The sequence below is a fragment of the Eschrichtius robustus genome, chromosome 12 (assembly GCF_028021215.1).
Source record: "Eschrichtius robustus isolate mEscRob2 chromosome 12, mEscRob2.pri, whole genome shotgun sequence".
NCBI classification, from domain to species: Eukaryota; Metazoa; Chordata; class Mammalia; order Artiodactyla; family Eschrichtiidae; genus Eschrichtius; species Eschrichtius robustus.
In genome coordinates this window covers 63,402,615-63,418,810 of record NC_090835.1, presented here as the reverse complement: position 1 = coordinate 63,418,810, position 16,196 = coordinate 63,402,615, and positions in this window count along the sequence as shown.

Sequence of the window (16,196 nt, the reverse complement as noted above, 5' to 3'; positions counted from 1 at the left end):
TACATTAATTTTTAACACTAAAATAGTTATTATATGCAATTGCAAAAAAAGATATTGGATATAAGAATATGTGAAATTGTGCCTCATTTAAATTGGCAAAAATCACATTCTTTGCTTAGTACTTCTCACATAAAGACAATTAATTCTCACAATTATAAAGAAATTTCAAAATTGCAAAATTTATTTAAGTTAAAAGTTTTCTTTGAACATATATTTTTGTATTGGAAATAATGCTAGAAATTTAGAGTCTTAAATTTAATCTCTTAAAATACTTGACAGAAGGGATTATTTAATCAAATATTTTTGCATGTAGTAAGGCACAGTGAAATAATGAATGAATGCTACTTGCCCATGTGATCTCCATTTTTTGAATCATTCATTTATCTCTGATCCTGTGTGCTTATGCTCTAGACACCTTTCTAGGCATTAAGACATATTTCTTGACAGAAAGATGCTTATAGTTTAGAAAGCATGACCTCAAAAAAAAAAAAATAGATGCTACATAGAGACATGTAGAATGTAGTACAATGTGGAACTTGTATTAGTTGTGTTTAAATATGAAAATACTGGTTGGAAAAGATATACCTTTCATTTAAAAATACAAACCAGTGTGCTTATCCTTCTCCAAAATATTTAAAGATATTCTTGTTTGTATTATTAAAAAAGTAATTCTGAAAAAGTATTATTTTAAATATATTACTTTTGTTTATTTTCAATTATTAAATTCCTACTCCCAATATATTTATTGTAGACTGGTTATAGTAATTTTAGTATAGTAACATGATGTGATCAAAATGCTAATTATTCGGTTTTTGGTGACCACAACACCAAGAGACTATTTTATGGTTAGTTAAACTGATAAATATTCAATCATATTAAATAGACAAAATGCTGGTTTTTTCTTGGAGATAGTCAAACACCATTATGTACAATGCTATTCCAAGGAATATGAAAATCTATATGAAATGGAATATTTTCTAAGAAAATATGCTAACCAACTGAAGAAGAGCTGATAATTCTTCTTAGAAATAGTTCTTGATAGAGATATTGATAAGGAAGTTAGGAATTTATCCATATAAAAATTACCTGGCCCAGAAGAATTTAAGAGCAATTCCTACTAAAAGTAAGAAAACAGTTCATTTACATTACAACAGTATAAATGTTGTTCATTTATATTGAACAACATGGGTTTGAACTGCACAGGTCAAATTATACAGGAATTCTTTTCAATAAATATACTGGAAATTTTTTATGAGATCTGCGATAATTTGAAAAAATTCGCAGATGAGCAATGTAGCATAGAAATATTGAAAAAAATTAAGAAAAAGTTAGGTACATTGTGAATGCATAAAATATATGTAGATTATAGTGTATTTTACCTACTGTAAATATACACAAATCAATTGGAAAGTTAAAATTTATCAAAACTTACACACACAAAACACAGAATGTACAAGACACCATTTGCAGTTGAGAGAAATGTAAACACATGTAAAGATGCGATATTAAATCACACCTGGATAAATTCACGTAGCACACACTATCCTACTATAGTAACTTTCTAGCTACTCCTGTTGCTGGTGCGCTGAGCTCGTCACGATCATCCACTTAAAATGCGTGTGATGCGGGGTGACTCACAGACTGGTGAACACTTATACCACAGAAATCTACCCACTGGAGTGAAGGTTCTGAGCCCCATGTCAGGTTTCCCAACCTGGGGGTCCGGCAATGGGAAGAGGAATTCATTGAGAATCAGACTTTGAAGCCTAGTGGGAATTGATTGCAGGACTTCGACAGGACTGGGGGAAACAGAGACCCCACTCTTGGAGGGCGCACACAAAATAGTGTGTGCATCGGGACCCAGGGGAAGGAGCAGTGACCACGGGGGAGACTGAGCCAGACCTACCTGCTAGTGTTGGAAATTCAACTGCAGAGGCAGGGGGTGGCCCTGTTTCACCGTGGGGACAAGGACACTGGCAGCAAAAGTTCTGGGAAGTACTCCTTGGTATGAGTCCTCCCAGAGTCTGTCATTAGCCCCACCAAAGAGCCCAGGTAGGCTCCAGTGTTGGGTTGCCTCAGGCAAAACAACCAACAGGGAGGGAACCCAGCCCCACCCATCAGCAGTCAAGTGGATTAAAGTTTTACTGAGCTCTGACCACCACAGCAACAGTCAGCTCTACCGATCACCAGAGCCTCCCATCGAGCCTCTTAGATAGCGTCATACACCAGAGGGCAGACACAGAAGCAAGGAAAACTACAATCTTGCAGCCTGTGGAACAAAAACCACATTCACAGAAAGATAGCCAAGATGAAAAGGCAGAGGGCTATATACCAGATGAAGGAACAAGATAAAACCCCAGAAAAACAACTAAATGAAGTGGAGATAGGCAACCTTCCAGAAAAAGAATTCAGAATAATGATAGTGAAGATGATCCAGGACCTCGGAATAAGAATGGAGGCAAAGATCGAGAAGATGCAAGAAATGTTTAACAAAGACCTAGAAGAATTAAAGAACAAACAAACAGAGATGAACAATACAATAACTGAAATGAAAACTACACTAGAAGGAATCAATAGCAGAATAACTGAGGCAGAAGAACGGATAAGTGACCTGGAAGACAGAATGGTGGAATTCACTGCTGCAGAACAGACTAAAGAAAAAAGAATGAAAAGAAATGAAGACAGCCTAAGAGACCTCTGGGACAACATTAAATGTAACAACATTCGCATTATAGGGGTCCCAGAAGGAGAAGAGAGAGAGAAAGGACCAGAGAAAATATTTGAAGAGATTATAGTCGAAAACTTCCCTAACATGGGAAAGGAAATAGCCACCCAAGTCCAGGAAGTGCAGAGGGTCCCATACAGGATAAACCCAAGGAGAAACATGCTGAGACACATAGTAATCAAATTGGCAAAAATTAAAGACAAAGAAATATTATTGAAAGCAGCAAGGGAAAAATGACAAATAACATACAAGGGAACTCCCATAAGGTTAACAGCTGATTTCTCAGCAGAAACTTTACAAGCCAGAAGGGAGTGGCATGATATACTTAAAGTGACGAAAAGGAAGAACCTACAACCAAGATTGCTCTATCCCACAAGGATCTCATTTAGATTTGATGGAGAAATCAAAAGCTTTACAGACAAGCAAAAGCAAGAGAATTCAGCACCACCAAACCAGCTCTACAACAAATGCTAAAGGAACTTCTCTAAGTGGGAAACAAAAGAGAAGAAAAAGACCTACAAAAACAAAGCAAAACAATTAAGAAAATGGTCATAGGGATATACATATTGATAATGACCTTAAACGTGAATGGATTAAATGCTCCAACCAAAAGACACAGGTTTGCTGAATGGATACAAAAACAAGACCCATATATATGCTGTCTACAAGAGACCCACTTCAGACCTAGGGATACATACAGACTGAAAGTGAGGGGATAGAAAAAGATATTCCATGCAAATGGAAATCAAAAGAAAGCTGGAGTAGCAATACTCATATCAGATAAAATAGACTTTAAAATAAAGAATGTTACAAGAGACAAGGAAGGACACTACATAATGATTAAGGGATCAATCAAAGAAGAAGATATAACAATTATAAATATATATGCACCCAACATAGGAGCACCTGAATACATAAGGCAACTGCTAACAGCTGTAAAAGAAGAAATCGACAGTAACACAATAATAGTGGGGGACTTTAACACCTCACTTACAGCAATGGACAGATCATCCAAAATGAAAATAAATAAGGAAACAGAAGCTTTAAATGACACAATAGACCAGATAGATTTAATTGATATTTAAAGGACATTCCATTCAAAAACAGCAGATTACACGTTCTTCTCAAGTGCGCACGGAACATTCTCCAGGATAGATCACATCTTGGGTCACAAATCAAGCCTCAGTAAATTTAAGAAAATTGAAATCATATCAAGCATCTTTTCTGACCACAACGCTATGAGATTAGAAATGAATTACAGGGAAAAAAACGTGAAAAGCAGAAACACATGGAGGCTAAACTATACGTTACTAAATAACCAAGAGATCACTGAAGAAATCAAAGAGGAAATCAAAAAGTACCTAGAGACAAATGACAATGAAAACACTGCGATCCAAAACCTATGGGATGCAGCAAAAACAGTTCTAAGAGGGAAGTTTATAGCTATACAAGCCTACCTCAAGAAACAAGAAAAATCTCAAGTAAACAATCTAACCTTACACCTAAAGAAACTAGAGAAAGAAGAACAAACAAAACCCAAAGTTAGCAGAAGGAAAGAAATCATAAAGATCAGAGCAGAAATAAATGAAATAGAAACAAAGAAAACAATAGCAAAGATCAATAAAACTAAAAGCTGGTTCTTTGAGAAGATAAACAAAATTGATAAGCCATTAGCCAGACTCATCAAGAAAAAGAGGAAGAGGACTCAAATCAATAAAATTAGAAATGAAAAAGGAGAAGTTACAACAGACACCACAGAAATGCAAAGCATCCTGAGAGACTACTACAAGCAACTCTATGCCAGTAAAATGGACAACCTGGAAGAAATGGACATATTCTTAGAAAGGTATAACCTTCCAAGACTGAACCAGGAAGAAACAGAAAATATGAACAGACCAATCACAAGTAATGAAAGTGAAACTGTGATTAAAAATCTTCCAACAAACAAAAGTCCAGGACCAGATGGCTTCACAGGTGAATTCTATCAAACATTTAGAGAAGAGCTAACACCCAGCCTTCTCAAACTCTTCCAAAAAAATTGCAGAGGAAGGAACACTCCCAAACTCATTCTATGAGGCCACCATCACCCTGATACCAAAACCAGACAAAGACACTACAAAAAAAGAAAATTAGCGACCAATATCACTGATGAATATACATGCAAATATCCTCAACAAAATACTAGGAAACAGAATCCAACAACACATTAAAAGGATCATACACCACAATCAAGTGGGATTTATCCCAGGGATGCAAGGATTCTTCAATATACACAAATCAATCAATGTGATACACCATATTAACAAATTGAAGAATAAAAACCATATGATCATCTCAATAGATGCAGAAAAAGCTATTGACAAAATTCAACACCCATTTATGATAAAAACTCTCCAGAAAGTGGGCATAGAGGGAACCTACCTCAACATAATAAAGTCCATATATGACAAACCCACAGCAAACATCATTCTCAACGTGAAAAACTGGAAGTATTTCCTCTAAGATCAGGAAAGAGACAAGGATTTCCCCACTCACCACTATTATTCAACGTAGTTTTGGAAGTCCTAACCACGGCAATCACAGAAGAAAAAGAAATAAAAGGAATACAAATTGGAAAAGAAGAAGTAAAACTGTCACTGTTTGCAGATGATATGATACTATACATAGAGAATCCTAAAGGTGCCACCAGAAAACTACTAGAGCTAATCAATGAATTTGGTAAAGTTGCAGGATACAAAATTAATGCACAGAAATCTCTTGCATTCCTATACACTAATGATGAAAAATCTGAAAGAGAAATTATGGAAACACTCCCATTTACCATTGCAACAAAAAGAATAAAATACCTAGGAATAAACCTACCTAGAGACAAAAGATCTGTATGCAGAAAACTATAAGACACTGATGAAAGAAATTAAAGATGACACAAACAGATGGAGAGATATACCATGTTCTTGGATTGGAAGAGTCAATATTGTGAAAATGACTATACTACCCAAAGCAATCTACAGATTCAAAGCAATCCCTATCAAATTACCAATGGTATTTTTTACAGAACTAGAACAAATCATCTTAAAATGTGTATGGAGACACAAAAGACCCCGAATAGCCAAAGCAGTCTTGACGGAAAAAAACGGAGCTGGAGGAATCAGACTCCCTGACTTCAGACTATACTAGAAAGCTACAGTAATCAAGACAATATGGTACTGGCACAAAAATAGGAACAGAGATCAATGGAACAAGATAGAAAGCCCAGAGATAAACCCACGCACCTATGGTCAACTAATCTATGACAACGGAGGCAAAGATATACAATGGAGAAAAGACAGTCTCTTCAATAAGTGGTGCTGGGAAAACTGGACAGCTACATGTAAAAGAATGAAATTAGAATACTCGCTAACACCATACACAAAAATAAACTCAAAATGGATTCGAGACCTAAATGTAAGACTGGACACTATAAAACTCTTAGAGGAAAACATAGGAAGAACACTCTTTGACATAAATCACAGCAAGATCTTTTTTGATCCACGTCCTAGAGTAATGGAAATAAAAACAAAAATAAACAAATGGGACCTAATGAAACTTCAAAGCTTTTTCACAGCAAAGGAAACCATAAACAAGATGAAAAGACAACCCTCAGAATGGGAGAAAATATTTGCAAACGAATCAACAGACAAAGGATTAATCTCCAAAATATATAATCAGCTCATGCAGCTCAATATTAAAGAAACAAACAACCCAATCCAGAAATGGGCAGAGGACCTAAATAGACATTTCTCCAAAGAAGACATACAGATGGCCAACAAGAACATTCAAAAATGCTCAACATCACTAATCATTAGAGAAATGCAAATCAAAACTACAATGAGGTATCACCTCACACCAGTGAGAATGGGCATCATCAGAAAATCTACAAACAACAAACGCTGGAGAGGGTGTGGAGAAAAGGGAACCCTCTTGCACTATTGGTGGGAATGTAAATTGATACAGCCACTATGGAGAACAATATGGAAGTTCCTTAAAAAACTAAAAATAGAATTACCATATGATCCAGCAATCCCACTACTGGACGTATACCCAGAGAAAACCATAATTGAAAAAGACACATGCACCCCAATGTTCATTGCAGCACTATTTACAATAGCCAGGTCATGGAAGCAACCTAAACGCCCATCGACAGACGAATGGATAAAGAAGTTGTGGTACATATATACAATGGAATATTACTCAGCCATATAAAGGAACGAAATTGAGTCATTTGTTGAGACGTGGATGGATCTAGAGACTGTCATACAGAGTGAAGTAAGTCAGAAAGAGAAAAACAAATATCGTATATTAACGCATGTATGTGCAACCTAGAAAAATGGTACAGATGAACTGGTTTGCAGGGCAGAAGTTGAGACACAGATGTAGAGAACAAACATATGGACACCAAGGGGGGAAAACCACGGTGGGGTGGGGATGGTGGTGTGCTGAATTGGGCGATTGGGATTGACATGTATACACTGATGTGTATAAAATTGATGACTGATTTAAAAAAAAAAGTTTCAGCACTTCACTTTTCACCAAAGTAGCTCTAAACTAAATAAGAGATGCCTCTAAAGTGCCAGGTACTAGGCTGGGGGCTCTGTAAACATCAACTCACTTAATCTTAAAAACCACCCTGAGCCTGACAGCTACCAGGATTTCACAAATAATGAAAGTGCAGCACAGGGAGGGTACACACCTGGGCCCCAGTTACACAGGTGTGTCAGTGCCAGGATTCAAACTCAGGTCCAAATTCCCTACCTGTCCACTCTAAACAGCAAGGCCAAGAAGCATTGTGGAGTCCAAAGTCTGCAGACCCGGCTCCCCAAGTTACTGGCTGGCTGTGTGACCTCATGCAAACTGCTTAACTGCTCTATGCCTCAGTTTCTCCAACTGTAAAAGGGGGTCATAATAGTATCCATCCCATACAGAAGTGCAGTGACAATTTATATGAGTGAATCGAGGTCAGATATGTAGAACAGTGCCTGGCATATAAGAAATGGTTAATAAATGTTAGCTATAATTATTATTATTATCTCACCATAACCACTCCCTCCTATATATCCAAGCTACTAAAACTTTTCAAGTGTAAGAAATGTAGATCCAGTTATAACACCTTGCTGCCCTTGGATTATACTGTTAGGATGAAGCGAAGTGCTAAACGAGAACCATGCCCATTCATTTCAAGACTTCTGTTATTTTCAAAAGCAGAGAAAGACCACAAACAAAAAGACATTATTACACATAAATCAACAGACTGCTGAGACCAAATGCTGACAGGACCTGGAGAGGTCCTTACATGTTAGTTAACATTACATGTTAGTTAACATGTCCAGTGACCCCAGTCTACCCACTACTCGAGCTACTATCCAAACACAGCAAGTAAATTCAAAAGTAGTATTTCCTGCTCATCAAATCATCGAAAACAAAATAAAGCAAGAGTGAACTAAAACATACATGAAAGGGCTGGAAGGATTTCAGGGAAGCTCAGTGACCTGGCAAGGGCAAAGTCAGTCAAGACTTCAGGGTGGGCCAAGCCCGGTTCTGAGAGGCACACAAGTGGGAGGGGAGGCCAGGAGGCCCGCCCAGGAGGAGGGCTGAGCCCACACAGGTGGAGACGGGTTCTGGGAAGCGGGCCCTCAAGGGCTGCCTGGCTCAGGCCCGCAGGTGCTGCCGGCTCCTCCAGGCCTGGCCCTGTGATGACCAGCAGCAGAGGCCTGGGCACTCCAGATGCCAAAGGGACTCCATTAGGGCTCCGGGCTGTCTTCCAGGGCCCACAGCCTGGGAGTCTAATTATGAGAAAGGAAGGCGAGCGGGTGATGCAACTGTCCACGTCTCTCCCTCTTGGCCTTGAACCGAGAGCCTCCACCTCTCAAACGGGTCAGCTTCCAAACATGTACTTGCAGGTCAGGGGTGGAAGCACAGAGCACATCTCTGAGCACACGGGGGCAACACTGCAAAAAAAAAAAAAAAAAATGCGTGTGATGCTCATCACCTCCATGTGAATAGTTCATCCCTCCAGTAAATTGTGTATCACGGTAAAAAGTGATCTCTCACTGTCCTTGCGTACTTTTCATATTGTTTATTGTAATACCATAAACTCTGAGCAACACCATGGAACCACAAAGTGCCACTAGTGATGCTGGAAGAACTCCCAGGAAGCAGAGAAAAGTCATGACATTACAAGAAAAGTTGAATTGCTTGGTATGTACAGTAGGTTGGGGTCTGCAGCTGCCACCATTTCAAGATAAATGAATCCAGTGTAAGGGAAATTTGTGAATCTGGTACTTTTTGTGAAATAGCTTTTTATTTCCTATTGAAATTCAGCTCTTATGTGAGTATAGGATTGCTTTAAGAAAGCTATACCTAAAGACTCTAACATGATTCAAGAAAAATAAGAGTCATTATATGACAGCTTAAGGCAAAAGGAACGTGATGGATCTAAAGCTGGAGAATCTGATGCCAGCAAAGAATGCTTTGATAATTTTAGAAAGAGGTTTGGCCTAAAAAAATGTCCAGATAACAGGAGAAGCAGCTTCTGCTGACCAAAGGCAGCAGACAAGTTTCCAGATGTCATTAAGAAAATCATTGAGGAGAAAGAATATCTGCCTGAACAGGTTTTTAATGCAGATAAAAGTGCCCTATTCTGGAGAAAAAATGCCACAAAAGACATTTATTAGTAAAGAAGAGAAGCGAGTATCAGGATTTAAGGCAGAAAGGGATAGGCTAACTCTATTGTTTTGTGTAGACGCAGTCAGATTTATGATCAGGACTACCCTTATCCATAAAGTTGCTACTCTCCGAGCCTTGAAGGAAAAAGATAAGCACCAGCTGCCAGACTTTTAGTTGTACAACAGGCCTGGACATTGAGAACCATTTCTCTGGATATGTTGCATTGATGCTTTGTCCCTGAAATCAAGAAGTACGTTGCCTGGAAGGGACTGCCTTTAAAGTTCTTTTGATATTGGACAACGCCCCTGGCTACCCGGAACTCTATGAGTTCAACACTAAAGTCATAGTGGTCTACTTGCCCCAAAACACAATGTCTCCAATTCAGCCTCTAGATCAGGAGGTCATAAGGACCTTTAAGATTCATTACACATGGTTCTCTATGGAAAGGATTGTCAATGGTATAGAAGAGAACCCCGATAGAGAGAACATCATGAAAGTCTGGAAGGATTACACCATTAAAGATGCCATCATTTCGAGACCTAAATGTAAGACCGGACACTATAAAACTCTTAGAGGAAAACATAAGAAGAACACTCTTTGACATAAATCACAGCAAGATCTTTTTTGATCCACGTCCTAGAGTAATGGAAATAAAAACAAAAATAAACAAATGGGACCTAATGAAACTTCAAAGCTTTTGCACAGCAAAGGAAACCATAAACAAGACGAAAAGACAACCCTCAAAATGGAAGAAAATATTTGCAAACGAATCAACGGACAAAGGATTAATCTCCAAAATATATAATCAGCTCATGGATCTCAATATTAAAGAAACAAACAACCCAATCCAAAAATGGGCAGAAGACCTAAATAGACATTTCTCCAAAGAAGACATACAGATGGCCAAGAAGCACATGAAAAGATGCTCAACATCACTAATTATTAGAGAAATGCAAATCAAAACTACAATGAGGTATCACCTCACACCAGTTAGAATGGGCATCATCAGAAAATCTACAAACAACAAATGCTGGAGAGGGTGTGGAGAAAAGGAAAACCTCTTGCACTGTTGGTGGGAATGTAAATTGATACAGCCACTATGGAGAACAGTATGGAGGTTCCTTAAAAAACTAAAAATAGATTTACCATATGATCCAGCAATCTCACTACTGGACGTATACCCAGAGAAAACCATAATTCAAAAAGACACATGCACCCCAATGTTCATTGCAGCACTATTTACAATAGCCAGGATATGGAAGCAACCTAAATGCCCATCGACAGAGGAATGGATAAAGAAGTTGTGGTACATATATACAATGGAATATTACTCAGCCATAAAAAGGAACGAAATTGAGTCATTTGTTGAGACGTGGATGAATCTAGAGACTGTCATACAGAGTGAAGTAAGTCAAAAAGAGAAAAACAAGTATCATATATTAATGCATGTATGTGCAACCTAGAAAAATGGTACAGATGAGCCGGTTTGCACGGCAGAAGTTGAGACACAGTTGTAGAGAACAGACATATGGACACCAAGGGGGGAAAACTGCAGTGGGGTGGGGATGGTGGTGTGCTGAATTGGGCGATTGGGATTGACATGTATACACTGATGTGTATAAAATTGATGACTAATAAGAACCTTCAGTATAAACAAACAAACAAACAAAACAACTAATACTAAACTTTTATTGGGTTATTTGTATGGAAATATGTTAATATAAATGTTTCAGACATTATGTGAAATTTCTAAAAATCTTATATGTTTTGGTATAATGTTATAAGTCATAATTCTAGTTATTACTTTAAAATGTATATCTCAGAAATAACTAAATTTCCATGTCAATTGAAAAAAAAAATTCACATACAGTAAAATTCACAAATCAAAATTCACAGCATCCTGATAAATGATGAATATACTCAAGTAGCCCATACACTTATCAAAATATACATCACCCCCAGAACGTCCCCTCCTGCCCCTTCCCAGTAAATCTCCTCCCCCATGGAGCAATTACTATTCTATTTTTTCTTTTTGGCATTTGGATAGCCAGTTGTTCCAACATCATTTGTTGAAAAGATTCTCCATTCTGCATTGCCTTTGCACCTTTTCCAAAAATCAATTGACCATATATGTGTGGGTCTATTTCTGGAGTTTCTATTCTCCTTCATTGACATATTTGGTTGTTTCCCCCGCCCCCAGTTTTATTGAGATATAATTTACATACAGCACTGTATAAGTTTAAGGTATACAGCTTAATGATTTGACTTACATACATCATGGAATGATTACCACAATGAGTTTAGTTAACACCCACATCTCATATAGATACAAAATAAATGATTTTTTTTTCCCTGTGATGAGAACACTTAGAATCTACTCTCTTCGGGACTTCCCTGGTGGAGCAGTGGTTAAGAATCCACCTGCCAATGCAGGGGATACGGGTTCGAGCCCTAGTCCAGGAAGATCCCATGTGCCGTGGAGCAACTAAGCCCAGGCACCACAACTACTGAACCTGACCTCTAGAGCCTGCGAACCACAACTACTGAGCCCACGTGCCACAACTACTGAAGCCCACGCTCCACAACAAGAGAAGCCACCGCAATGAGAAGCCCGCACACTGCAACGAAGAGTCGCCCCTGCTCACCGCAACTAGAGAAAGCCCCTGCGCAGCAATGAAGACACAATGCAGCCAAAAATAAATAAATAAATAAATAAATAAATAAATAAATAAATAAATAAATAAATAAAATTAAATTTAAAAATGCCATCATTGTTATATAAAAAGCTGTGAAAGCCATCACCACTTCCCTGCCCCAATAAATTCCTGCTGGAGAAAACTGTGCCCAGAAGGTTGTGCATGACTTCACAGGATTTACAAACGGAGCCAATCAAGGACATCATAAAAGAGCTTGTAGATATGGCAAAAAAGGTAGAAGGTGTCAAGATAGTTGGAGAAATTCAAGAGCTGATAGACACCACACCAGAGGAATTAACAGAAGACAACGTGATGGAGTTGAGTGCTTCCAAACCAGTGCCAGACGATGAGGAAGAAGAGGTGGAAGAAGCAGTGCCAGAAAACAAATTTACACCAGACAATCTGACAGAAGGGTTCTGATTATTCAAGACTGCTTTTGACTTCTTTTATGACATGGACCCTTCTACGATATGGGCACTGAGACTAAAGCAAACAGTGGAGGAAGGATTGGTACTATATAGAAACATTTTTAGAGAAAAGAAAAAGGGAAAAAGCCAGACATTACAATGTATCTCTGTAAAGTTACACCAAGCGTGCCTGCCTCTCCTGCTTCCCCTTCTGCCTCCTCCACCCCTTCCATCTTTGCCATCCCAAGACAGCAAGACCAACCCCTGCTCTTCCTCTTCCTCCTCAGCCTACTCAACTTTATAAATTTATTTATTTATTTATTTTTGGCTGTGTTGGGTCTTCGTTTCTGTGCGAGGGCTTTCTCTAGTTGCGGCAAGCGGGGGCCACTCTTCATCGCGGTGCACAGGCATCTCACTATCGCGGCCTCTCTTGTTGCGGAGCACAGGCTCCAGACGCACAGGCTCAGCAGTTCTGGCTCACGGGCCCAGCTGCTCCGTGGCATGTGGGATCCTCCCGGACCAGGGCTCGAACCCGTGTCCCCTGCATTGGCAGGCAGATTCTCAACCACTGCGCCACCAGGGAAGCCCCAGCCTACTCAACTTTAAGACAATGAGGATGAAGACTTTTATGATGACCTAATTCCAGTTAACTAACAGTAAATAATCATCATGCAGCATAGTTAATAAACTTATCTGTTATTTAAGTGTATGAGTGTCTTTGTGTGAAAATCTAATAACTGTATGGCAAAAACTGTATGAGATGTTTTTGTGTCATCATCATTATCATCATCTAAGTATTTATTGTGTAGAACATCATGTGCAAGACGAAGTGGATAGTCTATCATTACATAGGCATAAGGTGAATGATATGTAATATAAAATTAATAATGTGGTAGTTTTCTTACTCTTATAACTTTGCTTTCAAAGAATTACAGTACCGTATGCCTCTTTCTCTCTTGAATTGGAGAAGCTTCGTTTCAGCCTATCATCACAGGTAAGTGGTTTAAAAAAGTAACAAGGTTTCTAATACTGTATTATGAATATGACTATAATACTGTATGCTATAAAAATTTTATAACCATTCATTCAGTAGTGTATAGGCTAGGCTACCGTGAAGCAATCATATCAATTACACTAGGTGTCCATAAAGCAATCATATTGCTACTTCTTTGTTATCAATGCATGAATTTTTACACCTGTAAATAAATATGAATTTCTTTTTCACATTATTTTTCATTTTTGATGTCTACTGTTAGTAATACATATAACCTCTACAGAGTTTTGTATGATATAAGCATGACAACTGTGGGTCAGGCCTAGGGGGTAATCAATCGAAGTTGGAGCAGGAGGATAAAGGTCTTGTTGGGTCACTATCTCTAGTGTGTTGCCCTAATCTGTAGGGTCCAAAATGGCTCACTGCCATGTCTATATCTCATCCAGCAGAAAGGAAAAGGGAAAGAGGAGGACTTCCCCTTAAGTACATGATCAAATGCTGCTCACATTATTTCTGCTTATGTCCTACTGGCCAGAACTTAGACCTAGCTGAACCTAATCACACCTGCTGGAATGGAAGCTCAGGCTCCCAACCCTGTGTCCTAAACTATTTCATTATTCCATCTGCTCTTGAATACTATTTATTAAATGTTTACCATGTGCCAGACACTGTGATAAGTTCTTAAATTAACTTACTTCATCTTCAGAACAATCATATGAGGTATTATTCTCATTTTGCAAATAAAAAAAGATAGACTCAAGAAGTTTAAATAATTTCCCCAAGGTCACGCAGCAAGTAAGTTGAAGGGTCAGGACTAGAACTCACATCTATCTGACTCTAGTGTTTATAATCTTCACCACCAAAATGTACTGGTTGCATTACAATTGTCAACTAATGCAGCGAGTCATGGTTCATGACCACCGGAGCTGTACTCTTGGTGTCACAGCTGAGGATGTGCTGCACCACTGCCCTGTATTATATACCTGGGAGCTGTGGTCTCCTGAACGGATAAAAAGAGACACTGATATGCAAACTCCTTTGTGTAAAGAGCCTATCTGTAGAACGGGGGTGGTGGGGAGTGACTCTCAATTGTCTGGGATATAATTGCAGTTTCAAATGTTTAAATCAGGGGTGGTTAGAAGCCTTTCATCACCTCTTATCTCTACAAATGGAAGTGCTTTAGACATGATCCAGGTGCTAATCATTTCTTAAATCCGTTCATTTGCTTTGTATTTAGAGATAAATTGTTTTCCAAACTGGGAAATTCTTTGATATTATTTATTTAAATTCTGTTACAAATTTTAGTCTTTTTCTATCTTCATGGGTCTTTTAATTGGAAGGTGAATGAGGCCCAGCTAGCTTGCTGCCTCCAAACTTGGAAATTAAATCAGGACCAGTCATTGTGCTATTGAAGGAGCAGCTGTTAAATGAAGCACAGCTGAGCCACGAATACTTCATATTTTCAGCAGGTCTGAGTAGATGCAATTTGACATCCAGGGGAAAAAAAGTAATATTATATGATATTGCTTATATGTGGAATCTAAAAAAAATGATACAAGTGAACTTATTTACAAAACAGAAATAGACTCACAGACATAGAAAACAAACTTATGGTTACCAAAGGGGAAGGGGGGGGAGGGATAAATTAGGAGTTTGGGATTAACATATATACACTACTATATATAAAATAATCAACAAGGACCTACTGTATAGCACAGGGAACTATACTCAATATTTTGTAATAACGTCTAAGGGAAAAGAATCTGAATTTATATATATATCTGAATCACTTTGCTGTGCACCTGAAACTAACACAACATTGTAAATCAACTACACTTCAATTAAAAATTTTTACAAAAGAAAGAAAAAATGGCTCAATGTTGTTTAGCATGTACTTTCTCAGAGAATTAATGCTTGTCTTGTGAAGAGGTCTCTGTATGTTGGTGATTGTATATGTATTTGTGTGTGTAGGAGAGCAAGAGTTTCAATGGTTAGGAAAGTCATCTGGTGGAGAAATTTTGAAGGGCACCAGCCTTGAAGTGTCCTCTCTGTCCTAGAGGACTTTGGAGTATCAGGGTTATGCCTCATTCCTCAAGCCTGCTCTTCAGAGGCAGAATGCCAAATACCACCACTGATTACATGGTTGAGGCTCCCAAGACTTTATTCTAGGCCAAACTAACCTGATTTGGGGAAATGCACTGCTTGGGAGAAAGAAGTAAATCTGGTTTGAAAACAGTGCCTGTGGACATACAGTGGACTTTGCCTCGAGGTGGGTCCCCAGCCATGTGCGGGGTTGGGAGTGTCAGGGAAAGAAGGAGGTAGGAAAGTGCTGACCTCAGGACAGGAGGGAACAGTTATGAGTGGGATGTGTCTGAGCAAGGAGTCCTGGGAAGGTTCATTTCTCTGGATGTTTTTCCTTTGAACTCTCAGAAAACCCATGTTTACTAGACAGTTTCAGTTTTCTCCAAGGCATAATCCTCTTTAATTTCTCTAGCCCTTAAGTAAAGTCGAATACTCCTGAACAGTTGTGTGTGGTAGTTGTTCAGAGTGAAGTGAGGGTAAAGGGACATGTGACTTGCATCAGCTCTCAGAGTTATAACAAGGGAACAACCTCAACCTCAGGGACCTGGGGACATCAGGAAGGTCCACTCTGCTGCTCTAAGTGTCAGGGG